This window comes from Meriones unguiculatus, assembly GCF_030254825.1.
Source record: "Meriones unguiculatus strain TT.TT164.6M chromosome 13 unlocalized genomic scaffold, Bangor_MerUng_6.1 Chr13_unordered_Scaffold_34, whole genome shotgun sequence".
In the NCBI taxonomy this organism is placed as follows: domain Eukaryota; kingdom Metazoa; phylum Chordata; class Mammalia; order Rodentia; family Muridae; genus Meriones; species Meriones unguiculatus.
In genome coordinates this window covers 12,448,378-12,464,800 of record NW_026843646.1, presented here as the reverse complement: position 1 = coordinate 12,464,800, position 16,423 = coordinate 12,448,378, and positions in this window count along the sequence as shown.

Sequence of the window (16,423 nt, the reverse complement as noted above, 5' to 3'; positions counted from 1 at the left end):
CTAATGGAGCAAGTGACACACATGTGATTTAGTTTAAAAATTAGTGATTTACTTTTTTGTTCTTTCATTTGAAACTTGTTCCTGTGCTGTACAATATGATATATCACTTTTCAGTTTTCCTGTTATATTAATTGAAGAGGCGACACATATGTGAATTAGTTTACAAAGTTGTGCTTTGCGCTTCTGTTCTTTCTTTGGAAACTTGTTTCTGTGCCATAAAGTCTGCTTTAAAACTTTTCGGTTTTCCTGTATTCCTAATTGTGCGAGCGACACAAATGTGATTTAGTGTACAAAGTAGTGCTTTGGATTTCTGTTCTTCGGTTGGAAACTTGTTTCTGTGCTGTACAGTGTGATATATCAGTTTTCAGTTTTCCTGTTGTAATAATTGAACAGGCGATACGTATGTGATTTAGTTTACAAAGTTGTGCTTTGCTTTTCTGTTCTTTCGATGGAAACTTGTTTCTGTGCCGTACAGTGCAAGATAACACTTTTCGGTTTTCCTGTATTCCTAATTGAGCGAGCGACACACAGGTGATTCCGTTTAAAAGTAGTGCTTTGCTTTTCTGTTCTTTCGTTGGAAACTTGTTCTTGTGCTGTACAGTGAGATATATCACTTTTCAGTTTTCCTGTATTCCTAATGGAGCGAGTGACACACATGTGATTTAGTTTACAAATTAGTGATTTTCTTTTTGGTTCTTTCATTTGAAACTTGTTCCTGTGCTGTACAATATGATATATCACTTTTCAGTTTTCCTGTTATAATAATTGAACAGGCGACACGTATGTGAATTCGTTTACAAAGTTGTGCTTTGAGTTTCTGTTCTTTCGATGGAAACTTGTTCCTGTGCTGTACAGTGCGTTATATAACTTTTCAGTATTCCTGTTATAATAATTGAAGAGGCGACACATATGTGAATTAGTTTACAAACTTGTGCTTTGCGTTTCTGTTGTTTCGATGGAAACTTGTTCCTGTGCTGTGCAGTGCGTTATATCACTTTTCAGTTTTCCTGTTATAATAATTGAACAGGGGACACGTATGTGAATTAGTTTACAAAGTTGTGCTTTGCAGTTCTGTTCTTTCTATGGAAACTTGTTTCTGTGCCATACAGTGCGAGATAAAACTTTTCTGTTTTCCTGTATTCCTAATTGGGCGAGCGACACAAAAGTGATTTAGTGTACAAAGTAGTACTTTGGATTTCTGTTCTTCGGTTGGAAACTTGTTTCTGTGCTGTACAGTGTGATATATCAGTTTTCAGTTTTCCTGTTGTAATAATTGAACGGGCGATACGTACGTGATTTAGTTTACAAAGTTGTGCTTTGCTTTTCTGTTCTTTCGATGGAAACTTGTTTCTGTGCCGTACAGTGCAAGATAACACTTTTCGGTTTTCCTGTATTCTTAATTGAGCGAGTGACACACATGTGATTCAGTTTACAAAGTAGTGCTTTAACACTTTTCGGTTTTCCTGTATTCTTAATTGAGCGAGTGACACACATGTGATTCAGTTTACAAAGTAGTGCTTTTCGTTTACGTTCTTTCGTTGGAAACTTGTTCCTGTTAGGAATAAGTTAGGGTTAGGGTCAGGGATAGTGTTAGGGTTAGGGTTAGGTTAGGGCTCGGTAAGGGATAGGGTTAGGGTTAGGGTTAGGGTTAGGGTTAGGTTAGGGCTGGGTAAGGGATAGGGTTAGGGTTAGGGTTAGTGTTAGGGTTAGGGTTAGGGTTAGGGGTTAGGGTTAGGGTTAGAGTTAGGGTTAGGGTTAGGTTCGGGCTGGGTAAGGGATAGGGTTAGGGTTAGGGTTAGGGTTAGGGACTTAGGGTTAGGGTTAGGTTTATATCACTTTTCAGTTTTCCTGTTATAATAATTGAACAGGCGACACATATGTGAATTAGTTTACAAAGTTGTGCTTTGCGTTTCTGTTCTTTCAATGGAAACTTGTTTCTGTGCCGTACAGTGCGAGATAACACTTTTCAGTTTTCCTGTATTCCTAATTGAGCGAGCGACACACAGGTGATTCCATTTAAAAGTAGTGCTTTGCTTTTCTGTTCTTTCGTTGGAAACTTGTTCTTGTGCTGTACAGTGAGATATATCACTTTTCAGTTTTCCTGTATTCCTAATGGAGCGAGTGACACACATGTGATTTAGTTTACAAATTAGTGATTTACTTTTTTGTTCTTTCATTTGAAACTTGTTCCTGTGCTGTACAATAGGATATATCACTTTTCAGTTTTCCTGTTATAATAATTGAACAGGCGACACGTATGTGAATACGTTTACAAAATTGTGCTTTGAGTTTCGGTTCTTTCGATGGAAACTTGTTCCTGTGCTGTACAGTGCGTTATATAACTTTTCAGTTTTCCTGTTATAATAATTGAACAGGCGACACATATGTGAATTAGTTTACAAAGTTGTGCTTTGCGTTTCTGTTCTTTCTTTGGAAACTTGTTTCTGTGCCATACAGTGCGCTTTAAAACTTTTCGGTTTTCCTGTATTCCTATTTGTGCGAGTGACACAAATGTGATTTAGTGTACAAAGTAGTGCTTTGGATTTCTGTTCTTCGGTTGGAAACTTGTTTCTGTACTGTACAGTGTGATATATCAGTTTTCAGTTTTCCTGTTGTAATAATTGAACGGGCGATACGTATGTGATTTAGTTTACAATGTTGTGCTTTGCTTTTCTGTTCTTTCGATGGAAACTTGTTTCTGTGCCGTACAGTGCAAGATAACACTTTTCGGTTTTCCTGTATTCTTAATTGAGCGAGTGACACACATGTGATTCAGTTTACAAAGTAGTGCTTTTCATTTACGTTCTTTCGTTGGAAACTTGTTCCTGTTAGGAATAAGTTAGGGTTGGTTCAGGGTCAGGGTTAGGGTTAGGGTTAGGTTAGGGCTCGGTAAGGGATAGGGTTCGGGTTAGGGTTAGGGTTAGGTTTAGGTTAGGGCTGGGTAAGGGATAGGGTTAGGGTTAGGGTTAGGGTTAGGGTTAGGGTTAGGGGTTAGGGTTAGGGTTAGGGTTAGGGTTAGGGACTTAGGGTTAGGGTTAGGGTTAGGGTTATATCACTTTTCAGGTTTCCTGTTATAATAATTGAACAGGCGACACATATGTGAATTAGTTTACAAAGTTGTGCTTTGCGTTTCTGTTCTTTCAATGGAAACTTGTTTCTGTGCCGTACAGTGCGAGATAACACTTTTCAGTTTTCCTGTATTCCTAATTGAGCGAGCGATACACAGGTGATTCTGTTTAAACGTAGTGCTTTGCTTTTCTGTTCTTTCGTTGGAAACTTGTTCTTGTGCTGTACAGTGAGATATATCACTTTTCAGTTTTCCTGTATTCCTAATGGAGCGAGTGACACACATGTGATTTAGTTTACAAATTAGTGATTTTCTTTTTTGTTCTTTCATTTGAAATTTGTTCCTGTGCTGTACAATATGATATATCACTTTTCAGTTTTCCTGTTATAATAATTGAACAGGCGACACGTATGTGAATTCGTTTACAAAGTTGTGCTTTGAGTTTCTGTTCTTTCGATGGAAACTTGTTCCTGTGCTGTACAGTGCGTTATATAACTTTTCAGTTTTCCTGTTATAATAATTGAACAGGCGACACATATGTGAATTAGTTTACAAAGTTGTGCTTTGCGTTTCTGTTCTTTCTTTGGAAACTTGTTTCTGTGCCATAAAGTACGCTTTAAAACTTTTCGGTTTTCCTGTATTCCTAATTGTGCGAGCGACACAAATGTGATTTAGTGTACAAAGTAGTGCTTTGGATTTCTGTTCTTCGGTTGGAAACTTGTTTCTGTGCTGTACAGTGTGATATATCAGTTTTCAGTTTTCCTGTTGTAATAATTGAACGGGTGATACGTATGTGATTTAGTTTACAAAGTTGTGCTTTGCTTTTCTGTTCTTTCGATGGAAACTTGTTTCTGTGCCGTACAGTGCAAGATAACACTTTTCGGTTTTCCTGTATTCTTAATTGAGCGAGTGACACACATGTGATTCAGTTTACAAAGTAGTGCTTTTCATTTACGTTCTTTGGTTGGAAACTTGTTTCTGTTAGGAATAAGTTAGGGTTAGGTTCAGGGTCAGGGTTAGGGTTAGGGTTAGGTTAGGGCTCGGTAAGGGATAGGGTTAGGGTTAGGGTTAGGGTTAGGTTTAGGTTAGGGCTGGGTAAGGGATAGGGTTAGGGTTAGGGTTAGGGTTAGGGTTAGGGGTTAGGGTTAGGGTTAGGGTTAGGGTTAGGGACTTAGGGTTAGGGTTAGGGTTAGGGTTATATCACTTTTCAGGTTTCTTGTTATAATAATTGAACAGGCGACACATATGTGAATTAGTTTACAATGTTGTGCTTTGCGTTTCTGTTCTTTCAATGGAAACTTGTTTCTGTGCCGTACAGTGCAAGATAACACTTTTCGGTTTTCCTGTATTCTTAATTGAGCGAGTGACACACGTGATTCAGTTTACAAAGTAGTGCTTTTCATTTACGTTCTTTCGTTGGAAACTTGTTCCTGTTAGGAATAAGTTAGGGTTAGGTTCAGGGTTAGGGTTAGGGTTAGGTTAGGGCTGGGTAAAAGATAGGGTTAGGGTTAGGGTTAGGGTTAGGGTTAGGGTTAGGGGTTAGGGTTAGGGTTAGGGTTAGGGTTAGGGACTTAGGGTTAGTGTTAGGGTTAGGGTTATATCAATTTTCAGGTTTCCTGTTATAATAATTGAACAGGCGACACATATGTGAATTAGTTTACAAAGTTGTGCTTTGCGTTTCTGTTCTTTCAATGGAAACTTGTTTCTGTGCCGTACAGTGCGAGATAACACTTTTCAGTTTTCCTGTATTCCTAATTGAGCGAGCGACACACAGGTGATTCCGTTTAAAAGTAGTGCTTTGCTTTTCTGTTCTTTCGTTGGAAACTTGTTCTTGTGCTGTACAGTGAGATATATCACTTTTCAGTTTTCCTGTATTCCTAATGGAGCGAGTGACACACATGTGATTTAGTTTACAAATTAGTGATTTACTTTTTTGTTCTTTCATTTGAAACTTGTTCCTGTGCTGTACAATAGGATATATCACTTTTCAGTTTTCCTGTTATAATAATTGAACAGGCGACACGTATGTGAATACGTTTACAAAATTGTGCTTTGAGTTTCGGTTCTTTCGATGGAAACTTGTTCCTGTGCTGTACAGTGCGTTATATAACTTTTCAGTTTTCCTGTTATAATAATTGAACAGGCGACACATATGTGAATTAGTTTACAAAGTTGTGTTTTGCGTTTCTGTTCTTTCTTTGGAAACTTGTTTCTGTGCCATACAGTGCGCTTTAAAACTTTTCGGTTTTCCTGTATTCCTATTTGTGCGAGCGACACAAATGTGATTTAGTGTACAAAGTAGTGCTTTGGATTTCTGTTCTTCGGTTGGAAACTTGTTTCTGTACTGTACAGTGTGATATATCAGTTTTCAGTTTTCCTGTTGTAATAATTGAACGGGCGATACGTATGTGATTTAGTTTACAATGTTGTGCTTTGCTTTTCTGTTCTTTCGATGGAAACTTGTTTCTGTGCCGTACAGTGCAAGATAACACTTTTCGGTTTTCCTGTATTCTTAATTGAGTGAGTGACACACATGTGATTCAGTTTACAAAGTAGTGCTTTTCATTTACGTTCTGTGGTTGGAAACTTGTTCCTGTTAGGAATAAGTTAGGGTTGGTTCAGGGTCAGGGTTAGGGTTAGGGTTAGGTTAGGGCTCGGTAAGGGATAGGGTTCGGGTTAGGGTTAGGGTTAGGTTTAGGTTAGGGCTGGGTAAGGGATAGGGTTAGAGTTAGGGTTAGGGTTAGGGTTAGGGTTAGGGGTTAGGGTTAGGGTTAGGGTTAGGGTTAGGGACTTAGGGTTAGGGTTAGGGTTAGGGTTATATCACTTTTCAGGTTTCCTGTTATAATAATTGAACAGGCGACACATATGTGAATTAGTTTACAAAGTTGTGCTTTGCGTTTCTGTTCTTTCAATGGAAACTTGTTTCTGTGCCGTACAGTGCGAGATAATACACTTTTCAGTTTTCCTGTATTCCTAATTGAGCGAGCGACACACAGGTGATTCTGTTTAAACGTAGTGCTTTGCTTTTCTGTTCTTTCGTTGGAAACTTGTTCTTGTGCTGTACAGTGAGATATATCACTTTTCAGTTTTCCTGTATTCCTAATGGAGCGAGTGACACACATGTGATTTAGTTTACAAATTAGTGATTTTCTTTTTTGTTCTTTCATTTGAAACTTGTTCCTGTGCTGTACAATATAATATATATCACTTTTCAGTTTTCCTGTTATAATAATTGAACAGGCGACACATATATGAATTAGTTTACAAAGTTGTGCTTTGCGTTTCTGTTCTTTCAATGGAAACTTGTTTTTGTGCCGTACGCTGCGAGATAACACTTGTCAGTTTTCCTGTATTCCTAATTGAGCGAGCGACACACAGGTGATTCCATTTAAAATTAGTGCTTTGCTTTTCTGTTCTTTCGTTGGAAACTTGTTCTTGTGCTGTACAGTGAGATATATCACTTTTCAGTTTTCCTGTATTCCTAATGGAGCGAGTGACACACATGTGATTTAGTTTACAAATTAGTGATTTTCTTTTTTGTTCTTTCATTTGAAATTTGTTCCTGTGCTGTACAATATGATATATCACTTTTCAGTTTTCCTGTTATAATAATTGAACAGGCGACACGTATGTGAATTCGTTTACAAAGTTGTGCTTTGAGTTTCTGTTCTTTCGTTGGAAACTTGTTCCTGTGCTGTACAGTGCGTTATATAACTTTTCAGTTTTCCTGTTATAATAATTGAACAGGCGACACATATGTGAATTAGTTTACAAAGTTGTGCTTTGCGTTTCTGTTCTTTCTTTGGAAACTTGTTTCTGTGCCATAAAGTACGCTTTAAAACTTTTCGGTTTTCCTGTATTCCTAATTGTGCGAGCGACACAAATGTGATTTAGTGTACAAAGTAGTGCTTTGGATTTCTGTTCTTCGGTTGGAAACTTGTTTCTGTGCTGTACAGTGTGATATATCAGTTTTCAGTTTTCCTGTTGTAATAATTGAACGGGTGATACGTATGTGATTTAGTTTACAAAGTTGTGCTTTGCTTTTCTGTTCTTTCGATGGAAACTTGTTTCTGTGCCGTACAGTGCAAGATAACACTTTTCGGTTTTCCTGTATTCTTAATTGAGCGAGTGACACACATGTGATTCAGTTTACAAAGTAGTGCTTTTCATTTACGTTCTTTGGTTGGAAACTTGTTCCTGTTAGGAATAAGTTAGGGTTAGGTTCAGGGTCAGGGTTAGGGTTAGGGTTAGGTTAGGGCTCGGTAAGGGATAGGGTTAGGGTTAGGGTTAGGGTTAGGTTTAGGTTAGGGCTGGGTAAGGGATAGGGTTAGGGTTAGGGTTAGGGTTAGGGTTAGGGTTAGGGACTTAGGGTTAGGGTTAGGGTTAGGGTTATATCACTTTTCAGGTTTCCTGTTATAATAATTGAACAGGCGACACATATGTGAATTAGTTTACAAAGTTGTGCTTTGCGTTTCTGTTCTTTCAATGGAAACTTGTTTCTGTGCCGTACAGTGCAAGATAACACTTTTCGGTTTTCCTGTATTCTTAATTGAGCGAGTGACACACGTGATTCAGTTTACAAAGTAGTGCTTTTCATTTACGTTCTTTCGTTGGAAACTTGTTCCTGTTAGGAATAAGTTAGGGTTAGGTTCAGGGTTAGGGTTAGGGTTAGGTTAGGGCTGGGTAAAAGATAGGGTTAGGGTTAGGGTTAGGGTTAGGGTTAGGGTTAGGGGTTAGGGTTAGGGTTAGGGTTAGGGTTAGGGACTTAGGGTTAGTGTTAGGGTTAGGGTTATATCAATTTTCAGGTTTCCTGTTATAATAATTGAACAGGCGACACATATGTGAATTAGTTTACAAAGTTGTGCTTTGCGTTTCTGTTCTTTCAATGGAAACTTGTTTCTGTGCCGTACAGTGCGAGATAACACTTTTCAGTTTTCCTGTATTCCTAATTGAGCGAGCAACACACAGGTGATTCCGTTTAAAAGTAGTGCTTTGCTTTTCTGTTCTTTCGTTGGAAACTTGTTCTTGTGCTGTACAGTGAGATATATCACTTTTCAGTTTTCCTGTATTCCTAATGGAGCGAGTGACACACATGTGATTTAGTTTACAAATTAGTGATTTACTTTTTTGTTCTTTCATTTGAAACTTGTTCCTGTGCTGTACAATAGGATATATCACTTTTCAGTTTTCCTGTTATAATAATTGAACAGGCGACACGTATGTGAATACGTTTACAAAATTGTGCTTTGAGTTTCGGTTCTTTCGATGGAAACTTGTTCCTGTGCTGTACAGTGCGTTATATAACTTTTCAGTTTTCCTGTTATAATAATTGAACAGGCGACACATATGTGAATTAGTTTACAAAGTTGTGTTTTGCGTTTCTGTTCTTTCTTTGGAAACTTGTTTCTGTGCCATACAGTGCGCTTTAAAACTTTTCGGTTTTCCTGTATTCCTATTTGTGCGAGCGACACAAATGTGATTTAGTGTACAAAGTAGTGCTTTGGATTTCTGTTCTTCGGTTGGAAACTTGTTTCTGTACTGTACAGTGTGATATATCAGTTTTCAGTTTTCCTGTTGTAATAATTGAACGGGCGATACGTATGTGATTTAGTTTACAATGTTGTGCTTTGCTTTTCTGTTCTTTCGATGGAAACTTGTTTCTGTGCCGTACAGTGCAAGATAACACTTTTCGGTTTTCCTGTATTCTTAATTGAGTGAGTGACACACATGTGATTCAGTTTACAAAGTAGTGCTTTTCATTTACGTTCTTTGGTTGGAAACTTGTTCCTGTTAGGAATAAGTTAGGGTTGGTTCAGGGTCAGGGTTAGGGTTAGGGTTAGGTTATGGCTCGGTAAGGGATAGGGTTCGGGTTAGGGTTAGGGTTAGGTTTAGGTTAGGGCTGGGTAAGGGATAGGGTTAGGGTTAGGGTTAGGGTTAGGGTTAGGGTTAGGGGTTAGGGTTAGGGTTAGGGTTAGGGTTAGGGACTTAGGGTTAGGGTTAGGGTTAGGGTTATATCACTTTTCAGGTTTCCTGTTATAATAATTGAACAGGCGACACATATGTGAATTAGTTTACAAAGTTGTGCTTTGCGTTTCTGTTCTTTCAATGGAAACTTGTTTCTGTGCCGTACAGTGCGAGATAACACTTTTCAGTTTTCCTGTATTCCTAATTGAGCGAGCGACACACAGGTGATTCTGTTTAAACGTAGTGCTTTGCTTTTCTGTTCTTTCGTTGGAAACTTGTTCTTGTGCTGTACAGTGAGATATATCACTTTTCAGTTTTCCTGTATTCCTAATGGAGCGAGTGACACACATGTGATTTAGTTTACAAATTAGTGATTTTCTTTTTTGTTCTTTCATTTGAAACTTGTTCCTGTGCTGTACAATATAATATATATCACTTTTCAGTTTTCCTGTTATAATAATTGAACAGGCGACACATATGTGAATTAGTTTACAAAGTTGTGCTTTGCGTTTCTGTTCTTTCAATGGAAACTTGTTTTTGTGCCGTACGCTGCGAGATAACACTTGTCATTTTTCCTGTATTCCTAATTGAGCGAGCAACACACAGGTGATTCCATTTAAAAGTAGTGCTTTGCTTTTCTGTTCTTTCGTTGGAAACTTGTTCTTGTGCTGTACAGTGAGATATATCACTTTTCAGTTTTCCTGTATTCCTAATGGAGCGAGTGACACACATGTGATTTAGTTTACAAATTAGTGATTTTCTTTTTTGTTCTTTCATTTGAAATTTGTTCCTGTGCTGTACAATATGATATATCACTTTTCAGTTTTCCTGTTATAATAATTGAACAGGCGACACGTATGTGAATTCGTTTACAAAGTTGTGCTTTGAGTTTCTGTTCTTTCGATGGAAACTTGTTCCTGTGCTGTACAGTGCGTTATATAACTTTTCAGTTTTCCTGTTATAATAATTGAACAGGCGACACATATGTGAATTAGTTTACAAAGTTGTGCTTTGCGTTTCTGTTCTTTCTTTGGAAACTTGTTTCTGTGCCATAAAGTACGCTTTAAAACTTTTCGGTTTTCCTGTATTCCTAATTGTGCGAGCGACACAAATGTGATTTAGTGTACAAAGTAGTGCTTTGGATTTCTGTTCTTCGGTTGGAAACTTGTTTCTGTGCTGTACAGTGTGATATATCAGTTTTCAGTTTTCCTGTTGTAATAATTGAACGGGTGATACGTATGTGATTTAGTTTACAAAGCTGTGCTTTGCTTTTCTGTTCTTTCGATGGAAACTTGTTTCTGTGCCGTACAGTGCAAGATAACACTTTTCGGTTTTCCTGTATTCTTAATTGAGCGAGTGACACACATGTGATTCAGTTTACAAAGTAGTGCTTTTCATTTACGTTCTTTGGTTGGAAACTTGTTCCTGTTAGGAATAAGTTAGGGTTAGGTTCAGGGTCAGGGTTAGGGTTAGGGTTAGGTTAGGGCTCGGTAAGGGATAGGGTTAGGGTTAGGGTTAGGGTTAGGTTTAGGTTAGGGCTGGGTAAGGGATAGGGTTAGGGTTAGGGTTAGGGTTAGGGTTAGGGTTAGGGGTTAGGGTTAGGGTTAGGGTTAGGGTTAGGGACTTAGGGTTAGGGTTAGGGTTAGGGTTATATCACTTTTCAGGTTTCCTGTTATAATAATTGAACAGGCGACACATATGTGAATTAGTTTCCAAAGTTGTGCTTTGCGTTTCTGTTCTTTCAATGGAAACTTGTTTCTGTGCCGTACAGTGCAAGATAACACTTTTCGGTTTTCCTGTATTCTTAATTGAGCGAGTGACACACGTGATTCAGTTTACAAAGTAGTGCTTTTCATTTACGTTCTTTCGTTGGAAACCTGTTCCTGTTAGGAATAAGTTAGGGTTAGGTTCAGGGTTAGGGTTAGGGTTAGGTTAGGGCTGGGTAAAAGATAGGGTTAGGGTTAGGGTTAGGGTTAGGGTTAGGGTTAGGGGTTAGGGTTAGGGTTAGGGTTAGGGTTAGGGACTTAGGGTTAGTGTTAGGGTTAGGGTTATATCACTTTTCAGGTTTCCTGTTATAATAATTGAACAGGCGACACATATGTGAATTAGTTTACAAAGTTGTGCTTTGCGTTTCTGTTCTTTCAATGGAAACTTGTTTCTGTGCCGTACAGTGCGAGATAACACTTTTCAGTTTTCCTGTATTCCTAATTGAGCGAGGGACACACAGGTGATTCCGTTTAAAAGTAGTGCTTTGCTTTTCTGTTCTTTCGTTGGAAACTTGTTCTTGTGCTGTACAGTGAGATATATCACTTTTCAGTTTTCCTGTATTCCTAATGGAGCGAGTGACACACATGTGATTTAGTTTACAAATTAGTGATTTACTTTTTTGTTCTTTCATTTGAAACTTGTTCCTGTGCTGTACAATAGGATATATCACTTTTCAGTTTTCCTGTTATAATAATTGAACAGGCGACACGTATGTGAATACGTTTACAAAATTGTGCTTTGAGTTTCGGTTCTTTCGATGGAAACTTGTTCCTGTGCTGTACAGTGCGTTATATAACTTTTCAGTTTTCCTGTTATAATAATTGAACAGGCGACACATATGTGAATTAGTTTACAAAGTTGTGTTTTGCGTTTCTGTTCTTTCTTTGGAAACTTGTTTCTGTGCCATACAGTGCGCTTTAAAACTTTTCGGTTTTCCTGTATTCCTAATTGTGCGAGCGACACAAATGTGATTTAGTGTACAAAGTAGTGCTTTGGATTTCTGTTCTTCGGTTGGAAACTTGTTTCTGTACTGTACAGAGTGATATATCAGTTTTCAGTTTTCCTGTTGTAATAATTGAACGGGCGATACGTATGTGATTTAGTTTACAATGTTGTGCTTTGCTTTTCTGTTCTTTCGATGGAAACTTGTTTCTGTGCCGTACAGTGCAAGATAACACTTTTCGGTTTTCCTGTATTCTTAATTGAGTGAGTGACACACATGTGATTCAGTTTACAAAGTAGTGCTTTTCATTTACGTTCTTTGGTTGGAAACTTGTTCCTGTTAGGAATAAGTTAGGGTTGGTTCAGGGTCAGGGTTAGGGTTAGGGTTAGGTTAGGGCTCGGTAAGGGATAGGGTTCGGGTTCGGGTTAGGGTTAGGTTTAGGTTAGGGCTGGGTAAGGGATAGGGTTAGGGTTAGGGTTAGGGTTAGGGTTAGGGTTAGGGGTTAGGGTTAGGGTTAGGGTTAGGGTTAGGGACTTAGGGTTAGGGTTAGGGTTAGGGTTATATCACTTTTCAGGTTTCCTGTTATAATAATTGAACAGGCGACACATATGTGAATTAGTTTACAAAGTTGTGCTTTGCGTTTCTGTTCTTTCAATGGAAACTTGTTTCTGTGCCGTACACTGCGAGATAACACTTGTCAGTTTTCCTGTATTCCTAATTGAGCGAGCGACACACAGGTGATTCCATTGAAAAGTAGTGCTTTGCTTTTCTGTTCTTTCGTTGGAAACTTGTTCTTGTGCTGTACAGTGAGATATATCACTTTTCAGTTTTCCTGTATTCCTAATGGAGCGAGTGACACACATGTGATTTAGTTTACAAATTAGTGATTTTCTTTTTTGTTCTTTCATTTGAAATTTGTTCCTGTGCTATACAATATGATATATCACTTTTCAGTTTTCCTGTTATAATACTTAAACAGGCGACACATATGTGAATTCGTTTACAAAGTTGTGCTTTGAGTTTCTGTTCTTTCGATGGAAACTTGTTCCTATTAGGAATAAGTTAGGGTTAGGGTCAGGAATAGTGTTAGGGTTAGGGTTAGGTTAGGGCTCAGAAAGGGATCGGGTTAGGGTTAGGGTTAGGGTTAGGGTTAGGGTTAGGTTAGCTCTGGGTAAGGGATAGGGTTAGGGTTAGGGTTAGGGTTAGGGTTAGGGGTTAGGGTTAGGGTTAGGTTTGGGCTGGGTAAGGGATAGGGTTAGGGTTAGGGTTAGGGACTTAGGGTTAGGATTAGGGTTAGGTTTATATCACTTTTCAGTTTTCCTGTTATAATAATTGAACAGGCGACACGTATGTGAATTCGTTTACAAAGTTGTGCTTTGAGTTTCTGTTCTTTCGATGGAAACTTGTTCCTGTGCTCTACAGGGCATTATATAACTTTTCAGTTTTCCTGTTATAATAATTGAACAGGCGACACATATGTGAATTAGTTTACAAAGTTGTGCTTTGCGTTTCTCTTCTTTCGATGGAAACTTGTTCCTGTGCTGTGCAGTGCGTTATATCACTTTTCAGTTTTCCTGTTATAATAATTGAACAGGGGACACGTATGTGAATTAGTTTACAAAGTTGTGCTTTGCAGTTCTGTTCTTTCTATGGAAACTTGTTTCTGTGCCATACAGTGCGAGATAAAACTTTTCGGTTTTCCTGTATTCCTAATTGTGCGAGCGACACAAATGTGATTTAGTGTACAAGGTAGTGCTTTGGATTGCTGTTCTTCGGTTGGAAACTTGTTTCTGTGCTGTACAGTGTGATATATCAGTTTTCAGTTTTCCTGTTGTAATAATTGAATGGGCGATACGTATGTGATTTAGTTTAAAAAGTTGTGCTTTGCTTTTCTGTTCTTTCGATGGAAACCTGTTTCTTTGCCGTACAGTGCAAGATAACACTTTTCGGTTTTCCTGTATTCTTAATTGAGCGAGTGACACACATGTGATTTAGTTTACAAAGTAGTGCTTTTCATTTACGTTCTTTCGTTGGAAACTTGTTCCTATTAGGAATAAGTTAAGGTTAGGGTCAGGAATAGTGTTAGGGTTAGGGTTAGGTTAGGGCTCAGAAAGGGATCGGGTTAGGGTTAGGGTTAGGGTTAGGGTTAGGTTAGCTCTAGGTAAGGGATAGGGTTAGGGTTAGGGTTAGGGTTAGGGTTAGGGGTTAGGGTTAGGGTTAGGGTTAGGGTTAGGTTTGGGCTGGGTAAGGGATAGGGTTAGGGTTAGGGTTAGGGACTTAGGGTTAGGATTAGGGTTAGGTTTATATCACTTTTCAGTTTTCCTGTTATAATAATTGAACAGGCGACACATATGTGAATTAGTTTACAAAGTTGTGCTCTGCGTTTCTGTTCTTTCAATGGAAACTTGTTTCTGTGCCGTACAGTGCGAGATAACACTTTTCAGTTTTCCTGTATGCCTAATTGAGCGAGCGACACACAGGTGTTTCCGTTTAAAAGTAGTGCTTTGCTTTTCTGTTCTTTCGTTGGAAACTTGTTCTTGTGCTGTACAGTGAGATATATCACTTTTCAGTTTTCCTGTATTCCTAATGGAGCGAGTGACACACATGTGATTTAGTTTACAAATTAGTGATTTTCTTTATTGTTCTTTCATTTGAAACTTGTTCCTGTGCTGTACAATATGATATATCACTTTTCAGTTTTCCTGTTATAATAATTGAACAGGCGACACGTATGTGAATTCGTTTACAAAGTTGTGCTTTGAGTTTCTGTTCTTTCGATGGAAACTTGTTCCTGTGCTGTGCAGTGCGTTATATCACTTTTCAGTTTTCCTGTTATAATAATTGAACAGGGGACACGTATGTGAATTAGTTTACAAAGTTGTGCTTTGCAGTTCTGTTCTTTCTATGGAAACTTGTTTCTGTGCCATACAGTGCGCTTTAAAACTTTTCGGTTTTCCTGTATTCCTAATAGTACGAGCGACACAAATGTGATTTAGTGTACAAAGTAGTGCTTTGGATTTCTGTTCTTCGGTTGGAAACTTGTTCTGTGCTGTACAGTGTGATATATCAGTTTTCAGTTTTCCTGTTGTAATAATTGAACGGGTGATACGTATGTGATTTAGTTTACAAAGTTGTGCTTTGCTTCTCTGTTCTTTCGATGGAAACTTGTTTCTGTGCCGTACAGTGCAAGATAACACTTTTCGGTTTTCCTGTATTCTTAATTGAGCGAGTGACACACATGTGATTCAGTTTACAAAGTAGTGCTTTTCATTTACGTTCTTTCGTTGGAAACTTGTACCTGTTAGGAATAAGTTAGGGTTAGGGTCAGGGTTAGGGTTAGGGTTAGGGTTAGGTTAGGGCTCGGTAAGGGATAGGGTTAGGGTTAGGGTTAGGGTTAGGGTTAGGGTTAGGATAGGGCTGGGTAAGGGATAGGGTTAGGGTTAGGGTTAGGGTTAGGGTTAGGGTTAGGGTTAGGGGTTAGGGTTAGGGTTAGGGTTAGGGTTAGGGACTTAGGGTTAGGGTTAGGGCTGGGTAAGGGATAGGGTTAGGGTTAGGGTTAGGTTAGGGTTAGGGTTAGGGTTAGGGGTTTGGGTTAGGGTTAGGGTTAGGGTTAGGGACTTAGGGTTAGGGTTAGGGTTAGGGTTATATCACTTTTCAGGTTTCCTGTTATAGTAATTGAACAGGCGACACATATGTGAATTAGTTTACAAAGTTGTGCTTTGCGTTTCTGTTCTTTCAATGGAAACTTGTTTTTGTGCCGTACAGTGCGAGATAACACTTTTCAGTTTTCCTGTATTCCTAATGGAGCGAGTGACACACATGTGATTTAGTTTACAAATTAGTGATTTTCTTTTTTGTTCTTTCATTTGAAACTTGTTCCTGTGCTGTGCAATATGATATATCACTTTTCAGTTTTCCTGTTATAATAATTGAACAGGCGACACCTATGTGAATTCGTTTACAAAGTTGTGCTTTGAGTTTCTGTTCTTTCGATGGAAACTTGTTCCTGTGCTGTACAGTGCGTTATATAACTTTTCAGTTTTCCTGTTATAATAATTGAACAGGCGACACATATGTGAATTAGTTTACAAAGTTGTGCTTTGCGTTTCTGTTCTTTCTTTGGAAACTTGTTTCTGTGCCATACAGTGTGCTTTAAAACTTTTCGGTTTTCCTGTATTCCTAATTGTGCGAGCGACACAAATGTGATTTAGTGTACAAAGTAGTGCTTTGGATTTCTGTTCTTCGGTTGGAAACTTGTTTCTGTGCTGTACAGTGTGATATATCAGTTTTCAGTTTTCCTGTTGTAATAATTGAACGGGCGATACGTATGTGATTTAGTTTACAAAGTTGTGCTTTGCTTTTCTGTTCTTTCGATGGAAACTTGTTTCTGTGCCGTACAGTGCAAGATAACACTTTTCGGTTTTCCTGTATTCTTAATTGAGCGAGTGACACACATGTGATTCAGTTTACAAAGTAGTGCTTTTCATTTACGTTCTTTCGTTGGAAACTTGTTCCTGTTAGGAATAAGTTAGGGTTAGGGTCAGGGTTAGGGTTAGGGTTAGGGTTAGGTTAGGGCTCGGTAAGGGATAGGGTTAGGGTTAGGGTTAGGGTTAGGTTAGGGCTGGGTAAGGGATAGGGTTAGGGTTAGGGTTAGGGTTAGGGTTAGGGGTTAGGGTTAGGGT